This window comes from Calidris pugnax, unplaced genomic scaffold, assembly GCF_001431845.1.
Source record: "Calidris pugnax isolate Ruff unplaced genomic scaffold, ASM143184v1 scaffold25, whole genome shotgun sequence".
NCBI lineage: Eukaryota > Metazoa > Chordata > Aves > Charadriiformes > Scolopacidae > Calidris > Calidris pugnax.
The window spans coordinates 1,583,012-1,605,816 of record NW_015090805.1 but is presented as its reverse complement, the minus strand read 5'-3'; the positions used below and the strand labels follow the sequence as shown (position 1 = coordinate 1,605,816).

The following is a 22,805-nucleotide window of genomic DNA, read 5'->3' as shown; positions in this document are numbered from 1 at the left end:
TAATTAGCTAGATAGAGTAAGATCCAAAAAAACTTCTAATCCTCCATACCTCCCACAGTCACTGGGAGGGAGGCAGCTATCAGACACTGGGCCTGACACCCAGCAGGGCATGAAGCTGAAGATCTAGCCCTATGTGTCTCAGTCAGCAACGCACCAGAGCATCCAAGTATCTTTGGGAATCCACACCACTAAGCAGAAAGCCCTCTACTGATCCACAAGCAACAAAGCACAAGTGTACATAAAGTTCTATGTTCACTGGCTGCAATGATGGCAAAAACCATAAATTTCAAAATCTGATGAAGCAGAGACCTAAAAATAGCCGCCACCACCCCGCAAACCCCTACACTCATTCTTCCACTTGGTATTTAAAACAGAACTTGAAACACACTCTAAGTGCAGATTTCTGCTTTTGGATTAACGCTTTCAGCCCAGCCTTACCTGTTGAGATTGTGGCCATACATGAGGGCAGTAAAACAGGGTCTGGTCCCCTGCCCCTGTGTCTCCCACCCCCCATAGGAAACCTTCAGAGGCACGGGTTCAACTGCTTGTACAGTCATGTCATAATGAACCACAGAAATTAAGTAGGCACAGTGGTACTGCTGTGAAGTGAAGAAACTTCATGTTCATACCCAAACCGTTGGGGTTTTTTTTGTTTTTTTCAATTTAAAAAAAAAGAACAACTTGCCTTTGTGAAGACATTATCAGTCTTATTCTGTTATGGGCTTTGAAATTCAGCACAAACTGAGAAAACAGCGGGTTATCCATATATTTTTTTGTTCTATTCTGTCACTTACATCAAATGACAACCCCCCAATGACATTTAACAGAAGTAATAAAAAAAAAAACCAAACACTTACCTTTTGGATAATCTTCCAATAAGAGGTTGAAGTGACCTAACTGACAAAAGAAATCAGACTCGACCTTTCCTTCAGCTTTCAAAATTAGCGATTCATAGCAGCGAACAGCCTGGGAAAAAGAAATACAATATTTTCACAATTCTGTATTTAACTAAAGCAAATAATACATTTTCTGAGAAATAATAAAGTTTCTCGTCAGTCTGCAAGGCAAGAAGTCTACAAACACTATAATATAGTTAACATTACTTTTCAAAGAATAAGTGTAACATTTAAGACAGAATAGATTTGGAAGGTCACTGATTCCAATGCAAATTGACAGCAAATGAACAATAGTTTTCTCTGGTTTATTTGTGGACTGGAGAAGTGTTCAATTTTCCAAACACAAAACAAACCTCAAACATACATGACAATTTTTAATTTAAAAATCCATGAAATGCAAAAGGATTTTATTTATTCTTTTCAATCTGCAAGAAAAAAACCTCTCTGATTTTGTTCGCATCCTATGTTTGTTTTTCCTAAAGGATTCTCATTTCATTCTACCAGTTATTTCACTAGTTTTTGCTAAACTGAAGAATACACTACCTCAACCTACTTGCTTAGGCAATTTATACTGTTTATGTTTATATACCTTAGCATCCATTTCCCAAGATCTGGTTCTTTCCATATACCTCTATCATGTCATAAAATGCAGTTTACTACCTTCTACTCAATACAGCTACTGTAGACTAACTAAAGATGAATTTAAAAACATAAATCCAATTAGAAAAGAGTTTTACTTTGGGTACGGTCGCCCGAGAAGATTTTAAGCAGTACACATGATCAAAGTATGTTCTGTGCTGCAAACACACATTTATAATAAACTGAACCGATACCTTCTATTTATCATAATGGTCATGATCTTTAACCTATTATATTCTTACCTCATAATCATACATACATTTTAGGAATAAATAAAATCAGTTTCCCAACTTTTTGAACTTCTAGTTTCTAGATTTTGAACAAACTAGCCATTAAAATGAAGTAGCTGGAAAAGCTTAAATGGGAGGGAAGGTCCTTTTCCACCAGCAGAAAATTTCACAGCTCTCAAAAGCTTGACAGACTTCCAAGGAATTCTAATTCCAGCTGGTTAATCCATGATTTTCACCAACTCATGGTTTGTCTGTGTTTCAGATTTGGTTGCAATTATGAACTGCTTGATTTAAATATATTACAGTAATCAAAGACCTTAACACTTAATCCAAAATGACTAGTTAAGTCATTTTATTAGAACTGGAAATTCTAAAGTGGAAAAAAGATCAATCTATCCTGTAATACTTAAGTCCGAGTACTAAATTAGTAGTCTTGCCCATATCTGTGATTTACTTTGTGTACACTTGTAATTAAACATGGAAATGAGAAATGCCAACATAAAATGAGGAAACGTTAAAAAATAGTTAAAACATACCTGTGGAGAATCCAAATTACTGATCTAATCTCTGTTTTAATTTGGCACTTTTACCTTGCTATGCTAGTTTCAAAATTGTTTTTTTAAATGGTAAACCATAATAATATAGGCCTTGCTGTACTCAATGGACACAAAGCCATGTATGCACACAAATGAGTGGGTCTCACTTTATATCCCAAGCTTGAGATGTATTACATACAATTTCACTTACTCTAAAGTTAAGAACAGCCTTATTTTATGGCTGTTTCCAGAAACAAAGTTCTGATGGATAAAAACAAAGCTATGCTGCCACAAAACTGTAGCAAAATGGGTAACACTTATATTAAATCTAATAGGTGTATGTATGGTATTGAAATAATTTAATAAAAGCATTTAAATTACATATTTCAAACTGCAGTTATTTGGCCATATTCTGTAGGTATTAAATTGAGATGTGTATTTGCCACTACATTGAAAAACTGCTGCAGAATTTGTCATTCATACTGCAGGTTTTGCCTTAGCATACTGCACTGGGAGGACTGGAATTCTGTTGACGCCTAATCAAAACTATTACTCCTTTAATTTTATTCAGTCACCTCTCAATCAAATGAATACAACCCCTGGAATGAGACACAAAGCACACAAGCTTGAAGTGGGTTTCTTAAAATCACTATGTGCGTATGAACTGATTCTCCAACATTCAGGCTCATCAGTTGAGCCTATTCCCACGTGCAAATGCTTGAACGCAGAATCTTGGGGTTTGTGCCTTGCTTCCTCCCCCCACTTTTCGGTCTCATCTCTCAATTTGTACAAATCATAACAATCCTTGATGGTGCCCCTAATGGTACTGTCACAGATTAATCTGCAGATAGGCCTTTCAATTTTCTGATTATATGCAATAACTTGCTACAGCTGCAGAAGAGAATATTCACACTATGATATTTTGTTAAATTAATATTTTGTCTTCTACAACTCAGTCACTGCTCAGAGCACATAGAAACTGCTACCACAACAGGCAGCTTACAAAAACTGGCAGAGAGGAAGCCAGGGTAGTTTATTTCCTGAATTAAATGGCTGCAGGTATTTAAAAGGAACTTGACTTTAAGAACAAAGGTAACACAATTTTTCTATACAGATGTTCAAGGAAATTATAAATCACATGCACTTAAGCAGCTAAGCATCCGCGGACCCTTAATATTTCCCCAGCCTCTTTTTATGCAAATCCTCATTAAAAGATGTATCACAAGTATCTGAAGCACCACATACTGTAGGCATACAAAAAGCTCTACTCAAGTCTTGCACACAACTCGGATCAATTCTCAACCAAGGCAGATTTTCTCTTTGCCTTAGAACACACTTTGCAAATACCACTAAGCCATCTTACTAACGCCAGCACTAGGCGAGGCCTAAGCACACCACAGCTGCAAAACAGAACTTCCTCTTTAAGTAACAGTTAACTGTAAGTTAACATTACTGTAAGAGCGTTTCAACTACACCATTAAGTACACCCTCTCAGTTATCTCAAAGCTATTTGCAATGTTATCAGAAAAACACTTAGATTTACGCAAACTTAAACCCTGACGGTTGTTTCACATGAATTTTTAAAATTCTTCTAGCACATTCTAACAAAATGAAACAGAAACTAAGAGCAAGCTTTACTTCCTCGGTGAGAACACCAAAGTCAACCTCTGAGTCTCTGGAGGGATGAGCAGACTGGTCAGTATTCTGGCTCTTGCTCTTCCCAGTAGCCAGGGCAGATTCATCTAGACAAACTGTTTTATCCACCTTTGGTTTTGGTCATAGAACTTTTTTCCTCATCAAACATCTTTAGAAAGGAAGAGGTATTTTTGTCTATAGATAAGAATTTGTTTCTTAGTTGAATGAATGGGTGCAAAGCATTTTGAAGAGGGAGGCCACAACTACATGTATCTGTACATGCTTTCTTTGAAGGAATAATCAAAAGATCTCATTTCAGTGGATCTGTAACTGCAAAGGCCATCTATGGAACCACTCGTGCAACCAATTTAAATCGTCCTGAAAAACTAAGAATTCTAAGGAAGTTAAAAACCCCTCAGGATTTTAAGTATTGTTATTTCTCCACATTGTATGGATTTTTAAGTGCACTAAATGGAGCCAGCCTTGAGAATTGCTAGTATTGACAAATTAACAAGAGAAGGACCCTGAAATGAAAAGGAAGATTGCTAAAGAACGTCGTGCACTTCCTTCCCTTTGTTCAAGGCTGCATGAAGATAAAAGGGAAACCTGAAAAATTTAGGAACTTGGCAAAATAATCACCCACAGCTGTTTTGCAGTGGGGCAAGTAGAGCAGAAGCAGGAAACAAATACAGGGATGGCTGCAGGAAACATAAAAGTGGTTTATACGATGAAAAATTTTCTTGATTAAAAGCAAAATGAAATAATACATCATTATCAACACTGCTGATGTGACAGTTACAACCCTGCTTATGACATCACAGTTCATGACTGGGGGCAATATGATTTCACAAAATCAACCACCAGTTTATAGGAAACGTTTAAATAGAATATGGTGAAGAGGGAAAAGGCTTAGTGTATTTGTCAACTGGGAAAAGGCTAGCAAAACATTCTTACATGTTCACAAAAGGAAAAAATAATTCCATCGTCATCTTTAAAATGCACTAGCAAATACCTGTATGTTCACTACTTACTATTCCAAAGGGAAAGGAACTGGAATTTTTTTTCCTTTCTTGTGACCAGTATGTTTTCTCCCACCCACTCCCCTCCAAAGAACCCAAACCAAACAAAAACAACCCCGTAAAATAAATGCTGGTTTTGGCTATTATTAACACAATTTCTTCTAATGAAGAGCCTAGATTTGGGAATATTACCAAAAAAAAATTTCCAACAGATGAACCCAGAATTCTAAATATTTCCTGTGGAAGTCATTGATACACAGGTACAGCTCCACTTCATAAAGGAGAAAGAATGATGTTATTTCTGCTCCAACTAATATGAAGAAAAAACTTTATCATTATCACTGGCTACAATTATTTGTATTTTACAGCACAAATTCAAATTACTGTTAAACAATTGTATTAAAAAGAAAAAAAAAATCAATACAGCTTTTTTGAGTAGTTTATAAAGATGATGTAATGATGCCCTTTCTTACTCTTGACAAGGATGATTGACTAAGATGAAAGTAGCAGGACTAAATGGCCAAACATGATGAAAAGTTAATAATTAATTCTTCAATATATTAATGATATGAAAATGGAGGACTGCACTGAGTCAGCAATTTTTTTACATAAAACATAGAAAACACATTGACAACCACAGAAAACCAAAAAAAACCCCAGCAATATAAACTCTTAGCATAGAAACAGCTGGGCGGTAAAATGTACAGTGAAAGAAATTATTTTAGTTCTACTGGGTAATAAATTAACCATTCAAGAAAAGGGTAGTATTTTAATGGAGATAGCATATTGCAAAAATCCAAAACTTAAAAATGTTCCTAGAACCATAAAGTTCACAACAGAAAGCATTATTGTGTATGTGAGATAAGCCTTCTGTTGGGGCAGGGGGAACAAACAAACAGTTCCTGCTTCTTTTCTCTTGTTTCTCTAGAAAGCAACAAGCTGAATGGATAGGCTTTGTGAGCAGGTAATGAGAACTAGAAGCATGAAAAAAACCTTCAATTGAAAAAAAATTTGAAAAGACACCAGTGGCTCCTCCATAAATGAAAAACATACTACACTAATGCTTAGAAATGCAGTGTTAATTAGCTCTTAAGGGATACTTTACCCCTCTGGAAAAGAAAGTAATTATGCAGACAGTGCTGGACACTGAAGTGATGATCATGCTATCTACTACCAGACTGAGGGGTATCTACAGACCACAAAAGCAGAATGTATGTGCTGGGCTCAATCTCCCCACCCCAGTATCAAAAGATGGTGTTCTGAAAGGCTTCTCTTCCGTATCTTTCTCCACACCACAATTCACCAAAATGCATACGTGATTTTCTAATAACAGCTACCATCCTGAGAACCTCCTGATTCAGTTCTAGCTCCTGTTCTGCAACAACAGACGTGTGAACAAGGCTCCTTTCAGCTAAGCAAGGAGAAAAAAAACAGACTAGCCTGGATTCTTCAGAAGTGAAACTATTTCCCCCCACATCAATGACTGGCTGGATAAACACCACCTCCTGGGCTGTAGATGACATAAAAGAACACCAAAGAACACCTCATTTACTTCTGCAGAGAAAAGCATAAAATTCAGATTCAGTTGAAGATAACCTATATTAATTCAGGAGATCCTCCACTGAAGGCTCTCATATTATGCATGGACGGCAAAATATTCTTAGCATCCCTTACTTTCTTACTCAATATCAATTCCCACTGCAGCTTTCAAAGCTTCTTTATATGCTCTCTCTCTGTGAAGCTCATACTCATAAAATTTCTCTCTGAACACAAGTTTACTCTCCTTGTATTTCAAGTATGGACTATATTATAAAAATTATAAAAAAATACTCCACAGGAGTGTTAGAAGTACAGGGTGCTGGACACAAACAAACATGCTCATTCCCCAAGAGACTTAGGCCTCAAGAAGGAAAAACACGACCTGGGCTTTTTAGTAACTTTGTCCTTGCAAAATTCTATGGTATACTGGAATGTCAGGGAGTTACTCTAATCTGCTAGTAATATTTAAGTTCACCAAAAGTCCTTATCATTTTGGGGACAATAATTAGTATAGAAAAATGGAAACCAATCCTCCTCACGTATTTCTCAATAAATGAATCATGAACTTAGACCAATTTGTTTTCCCACAATTAATGCTTCATGAAACAGGACACAAGAATAAACAGTGCAAGCAATAAAGAAGAAAAGCACTTGCACATATTATGCATAGTTTGATGACAACAATTAACTTTCTTTAAAAGCCACTACCGCAGTCTAGGATTTATCTGCCACAGACACCATTTGAAAAAAAATATTTGTTACATCGTCAGTATAACCTGCAAGTAGAAGAGAGGAGATGAAGCAGCAAAGAGTAGAAGTAAGGCTAGGGTTGCAAAGTTTACAGGTGAAGATTAACACAAAAACTAATTGAAAGGTAAACAGCACAAACCAAAAATGTTCCAGAGACTGGAGTGAAAGCAGCACACTACCACCAAGAGAAACAAAGAGTTAAAAAAAAAAAAAAATTAACAATTTAGAAACCTGTCACAGAGAATTAGTATCATCAAAACAAATGCTAGTCAGATGGAGAATAGGATACACCAGTAACCTAGAATTAAGTCTTCCTCAAGCCAATTATCATTGAAAAATGAGGTATAATACTTCATAAAAAGCACAGAACTACAGAACAGAATACAAAATAGAGTATCTGTGAATCAATGATAAATAGAGAAAAATGATGTTTCAGTGTAGGGGAAGAAGAAAAACAACTTGTCACCACTAAATCAAGAATACTTATTACCAGCTATAAGACATTCTTTACAAGTGTTTTCTGTCCGACAGATGTAAACTCAATAGTGTAGTCTTCTCAAAGAAAAACATAAGTAGTTTTCAACCAACTGTGTTCATAACCAATTGCATTTTGATGAAAAATTTGTTGAATTGAGTTAATGTAGTGAATAACTCTGCATTATTTCTGAGATCACCTTTAGGATGCAGCACCCCTCCCTCTTACTTCTTTTAAATACAGTAAGATACACTTACAAATACAGATGTGTATGTATATATGGACAAACTTAACGTTATACAGAAAATTAAAACAAATTATAAACATCAGCAAAACAAATGCTCTCTATTCTGTCTCTGAAAACATTTCATAATCTGAAGACTCAGGAGATTAGGACAAATTTTGTATAGAATTTCATTACCCCAAATCCTGCATAGGTTGTTTTGAGGTTTTTTTTAACTTTTTTTTTTTTTTAAATAGCAGTAAATTTTTCATAGTTGAAATGGCTGATTCTTATCTAAGAATAACAGAACACTTTTTGTTATTTTTACCATAATAATTCTATTTCAAGTAGAGTTGCAGCACCTTATTTTAGCAATTGTTCTAATTGAGCTAATGAATAGTTCACCACACTAAAAAAAAAAATCAAGACTACTAAATCTGATTTTATTCTAGCAATTCTTAACTCTACCAACATAGAACATCACAACTGAGGTGTAAGCATGTCATACTTCAGAACATTCAGACAGTTAAATTTGACAAAATTATATTTTTTTAAAATGTTAAGCCAGTTGTATCTAGGAGGCTACAGTTTTTATTAAGATATTGTACATCAAATAAATGACTGGTTTCGATTTCATTGGGAAAATATCTTTAGAAATACAATGAAAATCAACACAGAAAGGAAGACCAATGAAAGCCAGAGTCTGTTTTAGTAGCTGCCTGTTTTACCTGAGAAAAAAAACCCCAAAGTTGAAATCTGAATAACTGTTATTTATGCAAAGATCTCCTGAAGTAGACACAAGTCTTTGGAAATGTAACACTGACTATCAGCTACCAAGCACAAATGCAACAATGAAGCAATGGATAAAGGAGCTTGGAAAAGGATTAAACAAAGAACAATGTACATACATATACAGAAGAAAATGTCTACAAAGAATGACACAACAAATATCTACCTGTGAAAATACTTTGCTTCAAACTAAACAGAACGATTTTCTGTATTGTTGCTTGAATACAAGATGATATAGAAGAGCAGTTGTTATAAAATATTAAAAACTAGCGCCAATTGCTGTGCTCTGCTAAATGTGCACAGTCTAAAATTCAGTTCCAAAAGGGTTCAAGCACTAGAGGTGGCCCGGTTTTCAGAAATAAATACTGTTTGTAGCTTAGTCCAAAAATATAAGGAAAAGAAGACTTTTTTTAGAAGAACAGAGATGAAAATGGGTCAGAAGCTGTTTACAAAGAAAATGTAAAAAAGAAAACACTAATAGGGTGGGAAGCATGGAGTTTTCAGCACCACAGGAGACATGAAACTGGTAAAGGTACATTAAGACACAAAGGATAAAAAACCCACATCTAAATGGAAGGAACCTGGTTTCAAATACTGAAATACCGTTATTTCAAAGAATCTAAGAATGCTGGTACTTCTAAAGCTGGCATAGCCAATATATATACAATATATGCCCCACAATGATTTTTCATCACATCACCAAAATCTCACATACAGATACCATTCCACATATGATGTTCCTTTTTCCGCTGTCATTCATACATAATCCTCTTGTGGCTGCTTGATTATGCTTAGACAACGGGGATGCCGCTCACATGTAAAGGTGACCAACGCTGGAACATCACCAAACGTGCATGAAAAAAAGCTTGCATAGAAAAATGTTTTGGAGAAGAAATTTGTGTCCAGTAAAAACCTTGAAAAGTGCTACAATAATTCCCATCAAGAGCTGTAACTCTTCTCTGCCAATGCCTGCAAACACCCAGCCTTACCCCTCAGCTTTCCCACCCATCTCATGTGGCAGTCTAAAAGAAAAAAAAAATTGCAATCAGGAAATAAGAACACAGTCCTCTGGATGCATTCACACAATTAATGGTCAGTACCACTTCTGAATGGAAGAGCTGGTGTACCTCATCCCAGGAAAGCAATAATGTCTACTTGTGCTATGTAGCAATAACTGGGGGGGTGAGGTACATTCATATAGATTTCAGAATTGGTATTGATGCACGACAAAGTGCAAGTCCAAATTATTTTAGCTACTACTGTGCATCTGCATCATAATATGTTCTAAACACCAAGCAAAGTGACAATATAGTCAAACATTGCTCAGGAACTTGCCAACAGAGTCTTCTGATGAGTAAAACCTTGTACTGAATTTTCACAGGCAATACATCCTGAAGACTCCCGTAGCCACAGGGTAAATAGCCATGCAGGCTGTCAACACAGACTGTTTTCATTAACATTCCCCTGGAGGTGGACAGAAGACCTCCTTCTTGAATAACGTTTCCCAAGCCCTATCAAATTTGATGTCTGATACAGAAATGGACATTAACAAATACTAAGCGGAAATGCCGATTCCGCATGTATCTCCATGTGTTTACAGGGATACTACTGAACTAGGAAACAGAGCCTACTTCAAAAGACACAGCTCCTAGTAAGTACAGCAGGTCAGAAACCAATTCTATTATTGGGGAAGGGACGCACAAAAAATTCACCAAAAAACCATTAAAACCATCTAATAAGGACAATCATCTAGGATATGAAAGACCAGGATTCAAGGGTTTGCCTAACTTGAAACAAAGGTTTAAATTTGAGTTGCCCGTACTCACACCAAGTGCCTTAAGTATGAGATTCCAGAGTCAACCTTACTTTTAAGCCAAAACTCACCACGATGATTCACAGCAGGACAGAGGCAGAATGAAAAAGCCTAAGCTTCCACCTGTACGCAGAGAACTCTGTTCCACTATCCTTTCCCCATCCACAACTACCATATAACTCTGTATAGACAAGGTGGATTTTGTGATTTAAAACAAATAAACATCTGGATAAAGAAGAATGCAATCCATTAAAGGAAGGTACTGAGGAGTTTGTGGTCACCCCACCTTATGTCTGGGTTGAACCCTAATCAACATAGCCTTAATAATGTGTTCTTCTCAATTCCATCATGCTGCTGTTCCTTCCAACAGAAGGATTTGCAAACAGTGTTTTCTACGATGCCCAGCTGGAAAAGGGACAATATCCCCTTCTGTTGGCCCTAACTTTCAGTTACCCCATACTTTAACTGCACAATATTCCAACACTTGTGGACAAGAAGCCATCAATTCAAACCATTAATAGAAGAGTGCTCGGTAACAAGGACTTCTACAACCAGTCAAACCTAACTCCTTAATATGTAACTCTAATTAAACAAAAAAACATATTAATAACAGTTGTGTTATATTTCAATCTTAACAGCATGGGTTAAAAACTGTGAAGTAGCTGAAAATATGAAAATAACATCCTCATCTTCAAACCATGATTAACTATAGAATTTTATGAGCTTATCATAAAACCGCCTCAAAAATGAGTCACCACACTTCAGAAAAAGCAATACACATCCCCAACATACCTATTTCCAAAGGCCAAGCCTCCAAACCAGCTAAACATCTAAGATTGGCAAATGTAGTCAACAATATAAAGGTAGTGAATTGTATGTAAGCTGCGGTTTTGTTTGGGTTATTTTGGGGGGGTTTTTTCAGTCTCAAACTTCACAGAAAATAGCTAATGGCCATTTTATTTCTTAAAAAAATGTCTATTTGTAGACTAAAAACTAAAAACCACACAATGTAACTGTAATTCCACTGTATGGAAACCAAATCTTTAACCCAGCATTTATCTTGTGTTGCACCCATTTCAGAGTGACGACATCAGTATCTCTAAGCGCTAAAACCACTGCTTGCCTCTCAGAACCAGAGAGAAAGTTTAAGTGTCTTTAAACAACCAAACTGTTAGAAAGCATTTTATAAACCCACTGAGGTGCAAACTCCATCACCAGAGATTTGAAATGGGACAAAGTATCCCAAAAGAACAGATGGTGCAGTACGGCATTTAACACCAGGAAGTTCAACGGCTACCCACACCATTCATAAATCAGCATGTGTATACGATTCATACACCAAATACCTTTGAAGACCTCCTTAAAATAGATTACTGTAAGGTTTCCATTTAAAATAAAATAATGATAGAAATAACTAAATTAGATACATTTCAGACATTTTTTGAGAAGCTTTTATTTTTTATAAAAATGTTGTATTCCCAGGATTCACTCCACAGAAGACAGTGGCAGACATCATCAATATCAAGTACACATTAATGCAAAACCTTAGAAGGAACTTGAGCAGTTTTACAGGCAATATAGTCTCCAAAACGCAACCACCTTGAGACTACAAAAATGCACTGACACAGTGACCAGGGCATAAACTCACTCAAAAGTTTATCATTAAAAAGACAGTTCCTGAACACTAAAAAGTTGACTGACTTCCTTTTTTTATTATTTTTTTAAGCTTTTGGACAAATGGGGCATACCCATGTCTTCCACTTCACTGTTACTACTGTTACTATTTTTTGATCTATCTTTGTTTGAAGTTTAAATTCACCTTCAAAGCAGCTCTGCTCTCACCTCTGAAGGACTCAATGGCCTGATCATAAAAGATCTTTAAATTGCCAGAATACATGAGTGTGAAAACTGCAGTCAACAAGAACGTTTCTCAATGCAAGAAAAGCTTATTTCCCCAGAAGACTTGATTTTTTCAAGTACTGTTCCCAAAGAGTGGAACTATCATTGACAGAAAAGGTATGTGAAAAGGTGCACGCACTTTTACACTCACCTTCATTAATATACATAAAACCCCCACCACACACTGTAGAAAACAGTATGTCACCATGAACAAGCAATTCCCCTAGAGAGGAAACATGGCGAACAGTGAAACAAAAATCTACGAACCAAGCATGAGTCAGACACTGAATAAAGTTCTAAATAACACGTTGGACACAATCGCAGCAGCAGCGAATAAAAGCTTCAACAGAATAAAAGCACAAGCAAGAGGGAACACACAAGTGAGGGATGAAACTTTTCATCAAGAGGGAATGGCAGAGAAGGGAAGCAGACACGTCACAGTTTACTCAAGCCCAGGACGACAGCACCCTCTTCACTACGTTATCATTCCATCCATCCAGCGGCACAACCTCCCTATTATTACTCACCCAATACAGAGCATCTCCACATAATAATCATTTCAATCACGCCAGTCACTCAGAGAACAAGTGATTAGCCCTTTGCAGGGAATGTTTGGGGAGGATGAAAAAATACAAAGGTGAGAGAGTTTAAGAACATTTAAAAATGCATCAAATTTAAATTAAACACGTTTTCAAGTAATCATAAAAGGCAAAGGGTAGCATGCAAGTCAGTCCCAAATGTCAATCTTTTAAATCCCTTTATTTTAACGTGTCAACTGTAGTACAAAAGGTTCATTTCTCACAGCTTTCTGCAGTCATAGTTTTATTTATATCCAAAAAAAAGTAAACCCCATCATTCTGGACCGCCCATGGCCTGTCCTGTGCAAGCAACAGGAGGTGTGTAAGCTTTATGCTTAAGCTTGGAAACGTGAATAACGTGCACGTGCAAGAGAGATTACTGAAGTTGGTTTTAGGCCACAGGTGGAAAACTGGCGTCGCACGAGGCGCGTGTGGCTGACAGGGAGAAACTCCTAACTAGCGGGGTCTGTGCTGCTGTTCAGTGCATGGAAAGGCTGTGACTACTTTTAACTTCTTGGCCAATTAGCACCAAACAGGTAGGGGAGAAGCAGCTCCCCAGCCCGCACAGCACAGCACAGCCGGGGCCAGGCGGTGCTGCTGACTGGGGAAGAGCAGAGCAGACAGAGGGGCTTCCTCTCCTCTCCTATCTGCTGTTTCTTCCTCTCCACATGCTGAGCAAGTGGAAGAACTCCATAAGCGGAGTCTTTGACAGCTGAAGAGAGGAAGGCCCAGCCCTGCAGAAAAAAGTAGAACCAGGAGGTATGCGAACACGCCAAGGAGATGACAAGGAGTCCTAGAATCAGAGTAGAGACAGGGGAAAGCACATTTGATGTATGTGTTACAAGCCGTAGGCATAAAATTTAAATTTTTTGTTAGTCTATTTGCAGGCTAGTAGGACAAACCACACAGATATGATTCTTAATTTAGGCTAAGAAGAAAAAAATACAGTATACTGAAAATATGTTTGAAACTTTTTTTGCTGTGAGTTAACTCGAAAAAAGGAAACTCTTTGCGAAATATTAAAATCAAGTTTGCAGCTCTTGGTAATTTTAATTCCCTGCCTCTCCAGATACAAAGACTTGGCTGCTAACTTTCTGCTAGTCCCTCTTGCACCCAGGCAGACTGAAAGGAGCAGAATCTCAACTCCATTCTCCTGACACCGCAGAAGGTGCAGCAGGCGTAAATAGATTTCTCAGAATTTATTCCTCCTCTCTAGTAATGGAATAAAATTTGAGATGCTGGATCACAGTTTCCTGCTCTTGTTTCACCTACAGTTCAACATGCTTTCTTTTCTCCTGTGAATCAGACCAAGCTCTACCTGAAATCCATTTTCACAGGTATTTAATAGTGTCCAAGCACCACAAAATTCAACGTAAAAGGTGAACTGCTCTAATATCAAGTATACTTATTGGTAGTAGCCTATCATTATCTCCATAATTTGCAGTAATACGATATTGGCCTTTGGACTGAGTTTACAGTGTTGTTTTAGGTTTATCAACTATAAATGAGGTGAGGACATCAGAACTTGAAAACAGACCCATAAGCATGCCACAGATGGATTTTTCAAAGGCAATCAAGGAGCACTGTAGCAATAAAACATTATACAACCATGTAAGATACTGAACTCTGCAACAAGCTTATTAAAACTACTAAAACAAACCCCTCAAGTACATTAATTATTGAATTACGATGCAACAAACCCAGATGAGTATATGTTGCCAACATAAGGCAGATGAAAAAAAATCATATGCAATTCTGGAGTTCAACAGAGGATAAGTTTCCAACAAAGATAAAATAAAATGCCCATGATAAGTCAGACCAATAGTCAGTCTATTGCAGCATCCTGTCTTCATATTTACTTCAACAGCACATGTACTAAATCGCAGTAATAGAAGGTTAAAACAGGTTTTGCATGAACTCACATTCTTGAAAAAACAGACAAAGAAAAAGGCTAGATGTAATAATATTTTCTCTAATACTTTCCCAGTCTGCAGCAATTTAAGTTCAGGAGCTTCGTGGGCACAGGTGACACTGCTGTTCTTAACAGCTCTTGATGGATTTTCCTTCCATTAATTTGCCCAACCACTTTTTAAATCTATGTCTGTTCATTTAACATTAACAATATTCATCAGCGAGCAGTTCCACAGATTAACTGCAAGGAACCATCTTCTGTTTATTCTGAATTTGCTTCCTGGAAGTTTCAGTTGATGCTTCCAAGCTCTTATAGCATTAGAGACAGTACACAACCTGTTCTAAAAGCAGAAATAGTCATACCTTCTCAGCAGATTTGATCTATAACATTCTATACAATTTTCCTGTGTTCAGAAAAGATAAACAAATAAATTTAGAAGAGAACTGAGGAAAGACAAAGAGCCTCTCTTGCAAAAGGAATTCAAAACAGCCGAAATTATTCAGCTTAGCAAATCAAAAGCTACTATGACTATTTTGTACAACCACCAACAGGACAAACATCAGGGAAAGAGAAAAGCTATTTCAGCCTAACAACAATGTAGACAAACAAATGTGAATAAATTTAGACTGAAAATTTAAAAAGGATTTGAAGAATCAGAAAATCAGGATGTTGCACAGCATTAAATGGAAGCAGTAGAGTCAAAAGGACACTTTTAAGTACTTTTTTTTTTAATCACTTTTAAGACGGTGATTTTCATAAATGTAATTACATTATATGTATCTATGTATCTGTGACATAACTGCCTGCAACATGAAGGGACAGGCTTCAAAACCAGCTGGAAACTCTTGTGTAAACCAATGTATTCTTTTGTGTTCACTCTAAAAGACTCCGCACAGAATTTCTGTAAACAATTTCTATCTGAATGCAACAGAACCAATACCAATTACTTACTATAGAGAGCTAAATTGTGAAACAAAGGGCTTATGCCCTTGAGGCACTTCTGGATAAAAGTATTTGGGAAAGCTTGGGTAAAAGACTGAACTTCCTAAGATTTTGAACTACCACAACCCTACTGTCCAGACAGGAGGCAAACACACTAAGTTCAGAGTATAACTACAGACCCCAAACCCACAGACGATATTTGAAATCTGGCCAGCTTCAACAAGATTCAGTGCTTGTATTCTCTCTAGAGAATCTCGATTTTAAATTTTAATTAATGAAGGAATGCAATTTTTTAGCAAATATATTAAATTTATTAAGAATCAAACATACCTTTTATGGTCTTTCAGAACACATTTTGGCTTTAATTTCAGCATTACTCTAACAAGACAAGTACTAACACTGCAGGTGTGCCAGTATCACCTAACATAACAACTGAATCTTCCCATTCTCATACCAACTAGCTTTCCTGTACACAAGGGCAACTGGCTTTTCAAAACTTGCTTGTGAAATTATTTTCTCCTAAATTTGAATAAAAGTTTTAGTTCAGCAACTCCCCAAAAAAGAAAAATGAAAGAGTAAAACTATTCACAAAAACCCACGCAGCCCTCACCAAATACCAACCAAAATGAGACTGGATATCACTTTCTAAATAAATTTCAATGTCTCGTGCCCAACACGCATTGCCACCCGTAGCATAGTGCCAAAAGAATGAACAGTGCTCTGACCTCAAGAGCTATCAATAATACGCTACTATAAAAACAGGCATTCAGGAATCATGGCACTTTTATTAGAAAGGGTATTTTAAAAGTTTTATAATGCTAAGCTATCATCTCACGTTCTCCAAAAGCAGTATGTTCCACGTAACAGTTCACAGCATTTTTTTCCCCAAAGATGTTCCCCCCACCCACAGTTAAATGGGTAGAAGCATGCAATTTGCTTTCTGCTGCATCATTTATCTAGTTGGTAGGCATCTAACTCAGACTTATTCTTTTTGCCAAGAACCACTTATAAACAGCCACTGTCACCTATTATTTTGAATTGCTCTTTGTTCTTATAAAGCCATTGAATACCAGTTTTACTCTCCAAAACTGAAACATTACCAACAAGATCAGAAGGAAATGACAAAAGAAGAAACAGATCCAGCAAAATGCAGCATTACAGTTGGATTCTGCTATCATTTGTGTTCAGGACTTAAGTAACTTACTATCCATTTTCATCAACCCAAGTCTAAATCTGGCATGGTATTTTAAAATATTTGAAACGTGCTATTTTCAGTATTGATGTCCTAATGCTACTACTTGCTTTCACTATGAAAAAGCTATTATTGCCTAAAGCGATAGCTGTAAGACTATAGTGAAAGCTACAGATAGCTAAATCTCTGTCACTATTTTTGTACAGTTCATTTGAAAATGTAATATACCTTTTTCACCAACCTAGACCTACGGTTTCTGTTTGAAAGGTTTTCAGAGTGACACGCTAAGTATAAAAATACTAAGTGAAAAGACCTTTGTCAATAAAATTTAACACATAGTTTGTTAGCAAGTGGAATCTTGCGTTAGGGCTTCCATAAGGCTTAGGGCAACTAAATAATGTCCTGAAAACAGGAAATACATGTAACCACAGTTCTGTCCACAAAGATCTGGCAACAGTCACTGGGAAGCAGCTGTTAGTACTCTAACTGCATCAGGGAGAGCCGTACTCTGCTGCATCAGGGAGAGCCGTACTCTACAGTCAAGGTATTTAGTACAAAAAGTATGAATTGTTATGTTGGTAGCGATGCAATGCAGAAAGATTTTCCCTTGAGAAACATCATAAGCTTGATTGCCAACGTGATCAAATGAAAGAACACTTCTGTGCCTCAAGAAAACCACTATGATTTATTTACCACTGCCTTGTACAGGCAGGAGGAAGACTCAGGGACATCTAAGCCACTACAACCATCAGCAGTTGCACAAGACAAGGATTACATGCAAATCTCAAAGTTGGTGTAAAGAGGTAGATCATCAGGTATAGGAATAAAACAAGTTTAGAAAACAAAAACAAAAAACAAAACTGAGTCTTCCTGGAAAGCAGCCTAAGAACCGAACCAAATGAATGCCAGAGTCAGCTCTACTTCTGTTGCACACAGTGGCAAATGAACACATGCATATTACACACCTGAAAAGAGGGAGTGTCACACATGGAAGTCAGAGTTAAAATTATGTCCATAGGCACAACAATTTCATTTCCCGGTTTTAAAAGTCTTGCTAGACCAGTCTGGAAGGACACAAGATATCAAAGAACAAAGTTCACTGCATAAACCAAAATTTTATGCTGTTAACACTGAATCTACTGGGGAGGGGAAGGACAAAAGAAATAATCCTCTCTCATACTGCAACCATCTGAGTAGTTGTGTTCCAGGGGGCCTTCATATGGCCAACCTGTCAGCACATAAAGGACACTGTGTGACTCTCAAATATCTTTCCCTCCTCCTGAAAACTCTGCTATAGTTTAAAAGGACTTAGAGGTTCTGTATTCAAAGCTCTCCCAAGAAAGTTAGGCTTGTATCTCATTCATTTCCAGGACTCATTTAAAATCACTGGCACTCATCTACTCCATGACCTCATGGGCCAGATGCAACTAACTGCTCAGTTTGTATCTGACGTACAGGTTTGCAGGTGAGGCAAACATCCCATACTGCTCCGCTACAACAGGAGGTTTGCAATTTAGTGACGCCTGAAAACCAAAAAACAGTGACACTCTAAGGTGTACTAAAGTTTAGCATTGCAAGCCTTTCCCATCCTATGATCTCCTTTCCTCACCTACTATAACAGCCTGGTGAGAGCAAAACCTTTCCTATTTCAGAAACTTATATTAAGAGTGCACAATTAACGGGTACATTTATGTCCCAAATGTGGGCTACTACCCAAAATCCTCCTTCCCTGGTCATAGTTTTAAAATGAGAGAAGATAAGCATGTAAGTTCCTGGTTTAATTATGTGGCCCAAGCTATATGCTAACTCCAACCCCTGCATACCTGGGCTGTCTTTAGACACCTCCAGAAACACTATTTGGCTACTTATACTTCGCTGTGTTAGAAATCTTCGCGCTATTCACAGACCACTGTTATCCATCTGCCCCTTCTTCCCTCCTCCCATTCCAATCACACACTTTTTGCTATTTTCCATTCCAGAAAGTAGATATAAAACTACTTCCAAGGCCAACACCTGTTACATATGGCAAAGTCTCACAGGACAGTTAAATTCAGCTCACTGGAGACAGTTCTGGGAAACATATCTACAAAGCTTTCATGATGGTTCAGATATATGCTTATAGGGCATGAGAGCTCAACATTTCATTCACTGAAAACACAGAAAACAACTCAGACTTCTAAGAACTCAGACATAACACTAGTCCAAAACTCAAGACTTTTACATACTGACTGCATAAAAGTAGATGATACTAAATTAAATATATTTCCCCACAGATAATGCAGGCTACATGCATAGAAATAAAACACTGAATACTTTCATAATAGCATCCAAGAGTAAACTATTGAAGATCGTTCAAAAATATATGTGTATATTAAGAAGTGCTATTACAACTGATTAGGTTCTCTTTGCGTATTTATGCATTTATGAGTTAAAAACCATAATAACAGACTTAAGGAAATGTGAAGAATTGCACTAGTATTACTGAAAATAAACACCGTTTGAAACTAATTTTTCTAAAATTAATGACTGTGTCTCCTCCTCATCCACGTCGTTTCACATCACTACATGCAAACTTATGATCAACACCTCACACATCATGACACTTATGTGACAAGAGGCTAGGTGAATGCAGAATTGAAGATAAGCAGAGCTAAAAATGTTGGGGGGGAGGGGGAGGGAACAGGATGGTGAGGGACATATTAAAAAAAAAAAACAACTGTTAATTCACTGGAGAGGTGAGGAGCCAAAAAGTACAGCAATGGAACTTTAAGCTTTAACTTTTTCTAACCAGTCAAAGAAAAGATAACTTACACAGATCCACAGCTTCATACAGACATATAAGTACAACTTCACTTTTCTTTCAGCAATAGAAACTTCGCCTCTCATCTCAGCTCGATCCCCTGTGCAAGTGCTGTGCAATGATATCTCCCAAGAGGTATTCCTTCTCTAAAGCTAAGGGAATCTCCCTTTAACGTCTACGTTCAAAGCAAAAAGTCCAACCAAAGGGTTAATCAAATGTAATACATGTGAAGAAAAAAACCCCAACATTTCATTTTCAATGTGTACTTCAAGGATTTATACAATTCACCTTTACACTAAGAACCAAAATTATTCAGAAGTAGCAATTTAATTTCATTCCCTTATCTGACTGTGGAAGGAGAGGCAATATCATGGTACCTGCCCTACTCATTTAGTGTCTGTTCTTTAATTTCTAAGCTAAATGTGAATTTGTTCTACTTAAATGAATTAACAATTTAACAAGCAATATGTAGTTACAGAAATGTTGCATCATCTTAAGAATGTATCTGTTGTTTAATAATGTTCTTCTATCTGCCATCAAAGTAGCACCAGTCATCCCTCTTCCACTGCAGATTTAACAAAGTGTAATTTCCAATCTTTTGTCCAAATCAAGTTAAAAACACGGAAAATCATAGTAGCTTCCAATTAATATGTGAATTGATACAGCAGTTGCAATAGAGTAAAGAAGTTACATAACTTGTGATACACCTTTTATTAAGGACAAGAATCAATGGCACTAAAAAATGTTTCTTTCCTTAAAAGCTACCACTTCAGAATAGTTTTCGTCTACAGAATATTCCGTCCTAACCAGAGTTGAATCCTGTACAATCATGCTACGTTACAACATTATTTAGTTTTTCTGGTCATTTGAGATAACAAATAGCAAGATCACATTGACCTGGGCTCCAAATTACATTACTTGCAACAAGATTTAAGCCTGATCAGAATTTTTCATTCTTTAGAAAGCATGGAAGATACTGAAAGCTGAAATTAATACAAGTAGTATCACAACAGCACACAAAGGCTCCAGATACAGACAGCATTGTTGTTTTACTAAAATCAGCTCTACCACATTCTGTCCACTCATACACCAGGTAAGAAAAAATATCATACACCTTGGCTCAACCCTCCCACTAGGGTAACAGTAGAGAGCTCTAATGGGTTTTGATTCTGACACTGCACATAACAGTGCAATGATGCTAACAGAATAACTTCTGTCAGCATAGGCTGTGGAGGGATTGCCGAGGTAGAGAAAATGTCAGCACAGCTACAGCAGCTGAGACTACTGTCCAACTGAGATCCAAGTGTGAACGCAAACACAAAGAGGTTATCTGAATTTGACAGTACACTCGTTCTTAAACCCAGGCACCAATATGTATGGCACTGATAACTACTACTCTTTGGTATTTATTTTTTTTTAAATTTATTTAGAGAAAGGAATTGTTGCCAAACAAGGTGCTAAGCCATACAGGTGATCTGCTTATGAGAACATAGGAGTTTATTTCAGCAATCACATGACACGAATCTGGAAAGGTTCTCAAACGCTACAGAAAAATCACGAAAATGAAGTAATTGGAGCATAAGTACGTTCCTTCTCCTTTCCAGCTGTCGGAAGCCTGACAGACCTTAAACTAGTCATTGATGAATTGCTTTGAATTGTTCCATTTTTGAGTTCTGATTGTGGAAGCGAGAAGGCCCTGAGGAAAAACTTGTGAAATGACCTGTAGTTGGAATTTGTTTTCCTGTTTCAGTCTGTAAATCTGCGTATCTGCTTACCCACTCCCCTTGAGGCACAGTTTCCTGGTGTTAGAAAATTCCTATCTACCTGTGCTGAAGAATCTTATTTAAAATAAGTGAGTTCTAACACATGAGAACGAGTGCTGCACTATTAAGGAAGCTTCACTCTAATCTCATTGCTTAAAAAAATAAAAATAAAGAACAAATTAAAATAATCTCCGAATATCAACAAGCTTTCTCTAGAAGATCCCTGCAGCTTGTCTGGACAATCTAAAATACCTTTAATCACTAAATACCAAAATTGAAGCACAGCAGTCAGGCAAAACCCATATAAAGCCTGGCAGGGGGCAGGTTGCTAGCCCTTCTCAAGCAGCACAGAAGTCCTAAGCTGCTCCTCGGTTCCAGAAGTGCCACATGTTCCCTGAATCCTGAGAGCTTCTCGTGCAAAATAAGTGCTCTCACCCATTTTCACTCTCCCAGGAAGGTCACTTTCATCTAGAAATCATAATAAAAATCACCCCTTCCATCATTCTCTGCAACTGAGTAGCAAATACTGGTCTAAAGTGGAGGGCATAAACTACTCCATTCTTTCAAACTACCAAGGACTTAGCTTAATTAGCAATTAAAAGTAAGCAGTACAAAAGATTCTTTTCTCGCTGGATATAATGGAGTCATCGCTCTTCTCAGATTTTTGGCCACAATGCAAGCAAGCTCCAAGTTTGCAACTGGCATTACAGGAAAACATCCTACCACTCAAAAGCAAAAAACAAGCTGCCACAAGGAAAGAAAATCAACTAATAAAGAAAAATACAACTTAAGATGACAGCATTTTTACTGACATGGAATAAATAGATTGCTACATTCCAATTCTAGCTTTTTCCTCATACAGTTTGGAACACATCACATCTACATGCCCAGATTAACTGAAGACAACCTTCAAGATTAGGCATCACAGATCTAAGCATCAGCCATACCCCTACCAAACACAATTATCTAAGGAATCCTTACACAGCCTTCCACAATTCTTCCCAAACTGCCCCAAGTGCACTCACCTTCCCCTACAACAGATTTCCATACTACAATACAGCTTTTGCTTTCTGTTTTTAACATAACAAATATCTCCTTTCCATGTTCCAGTCAACCCTTAGTATTTTTTTTTCAAATTATTTGTATCAAATAAACTTTTAAAAAATGTCTTGAGA

The 22,805-nt window shown here is 37.1% G+C and overlaps 1 protein-coding gene across 19 annotated transcripts in view; it reads right to left on the bottom strand.

Annotated features, from left to right (window-relative positions):
- Positions 1-966, bottom strand: part of KDM6A (lysine (K)-specific demethylase 6A) — a 131,258-nt gene extending 130,292 nt beyond the window's left edge. For all 19 annotated transcript variants that reach the window (XR_001411479.1, XR_001411481.1, XR_001411483.1 and 16 more), the window contains exon 1: positions 858-966. The gene's annotated coding sequence lies outside the window, so the exon portion shown is untranslated. The remainder of the gene's footprint in view (positions 1-857) is intronic.
- Between the last annotated feature and the right edge of the window lie 21,839 nt (positions 967-22,805).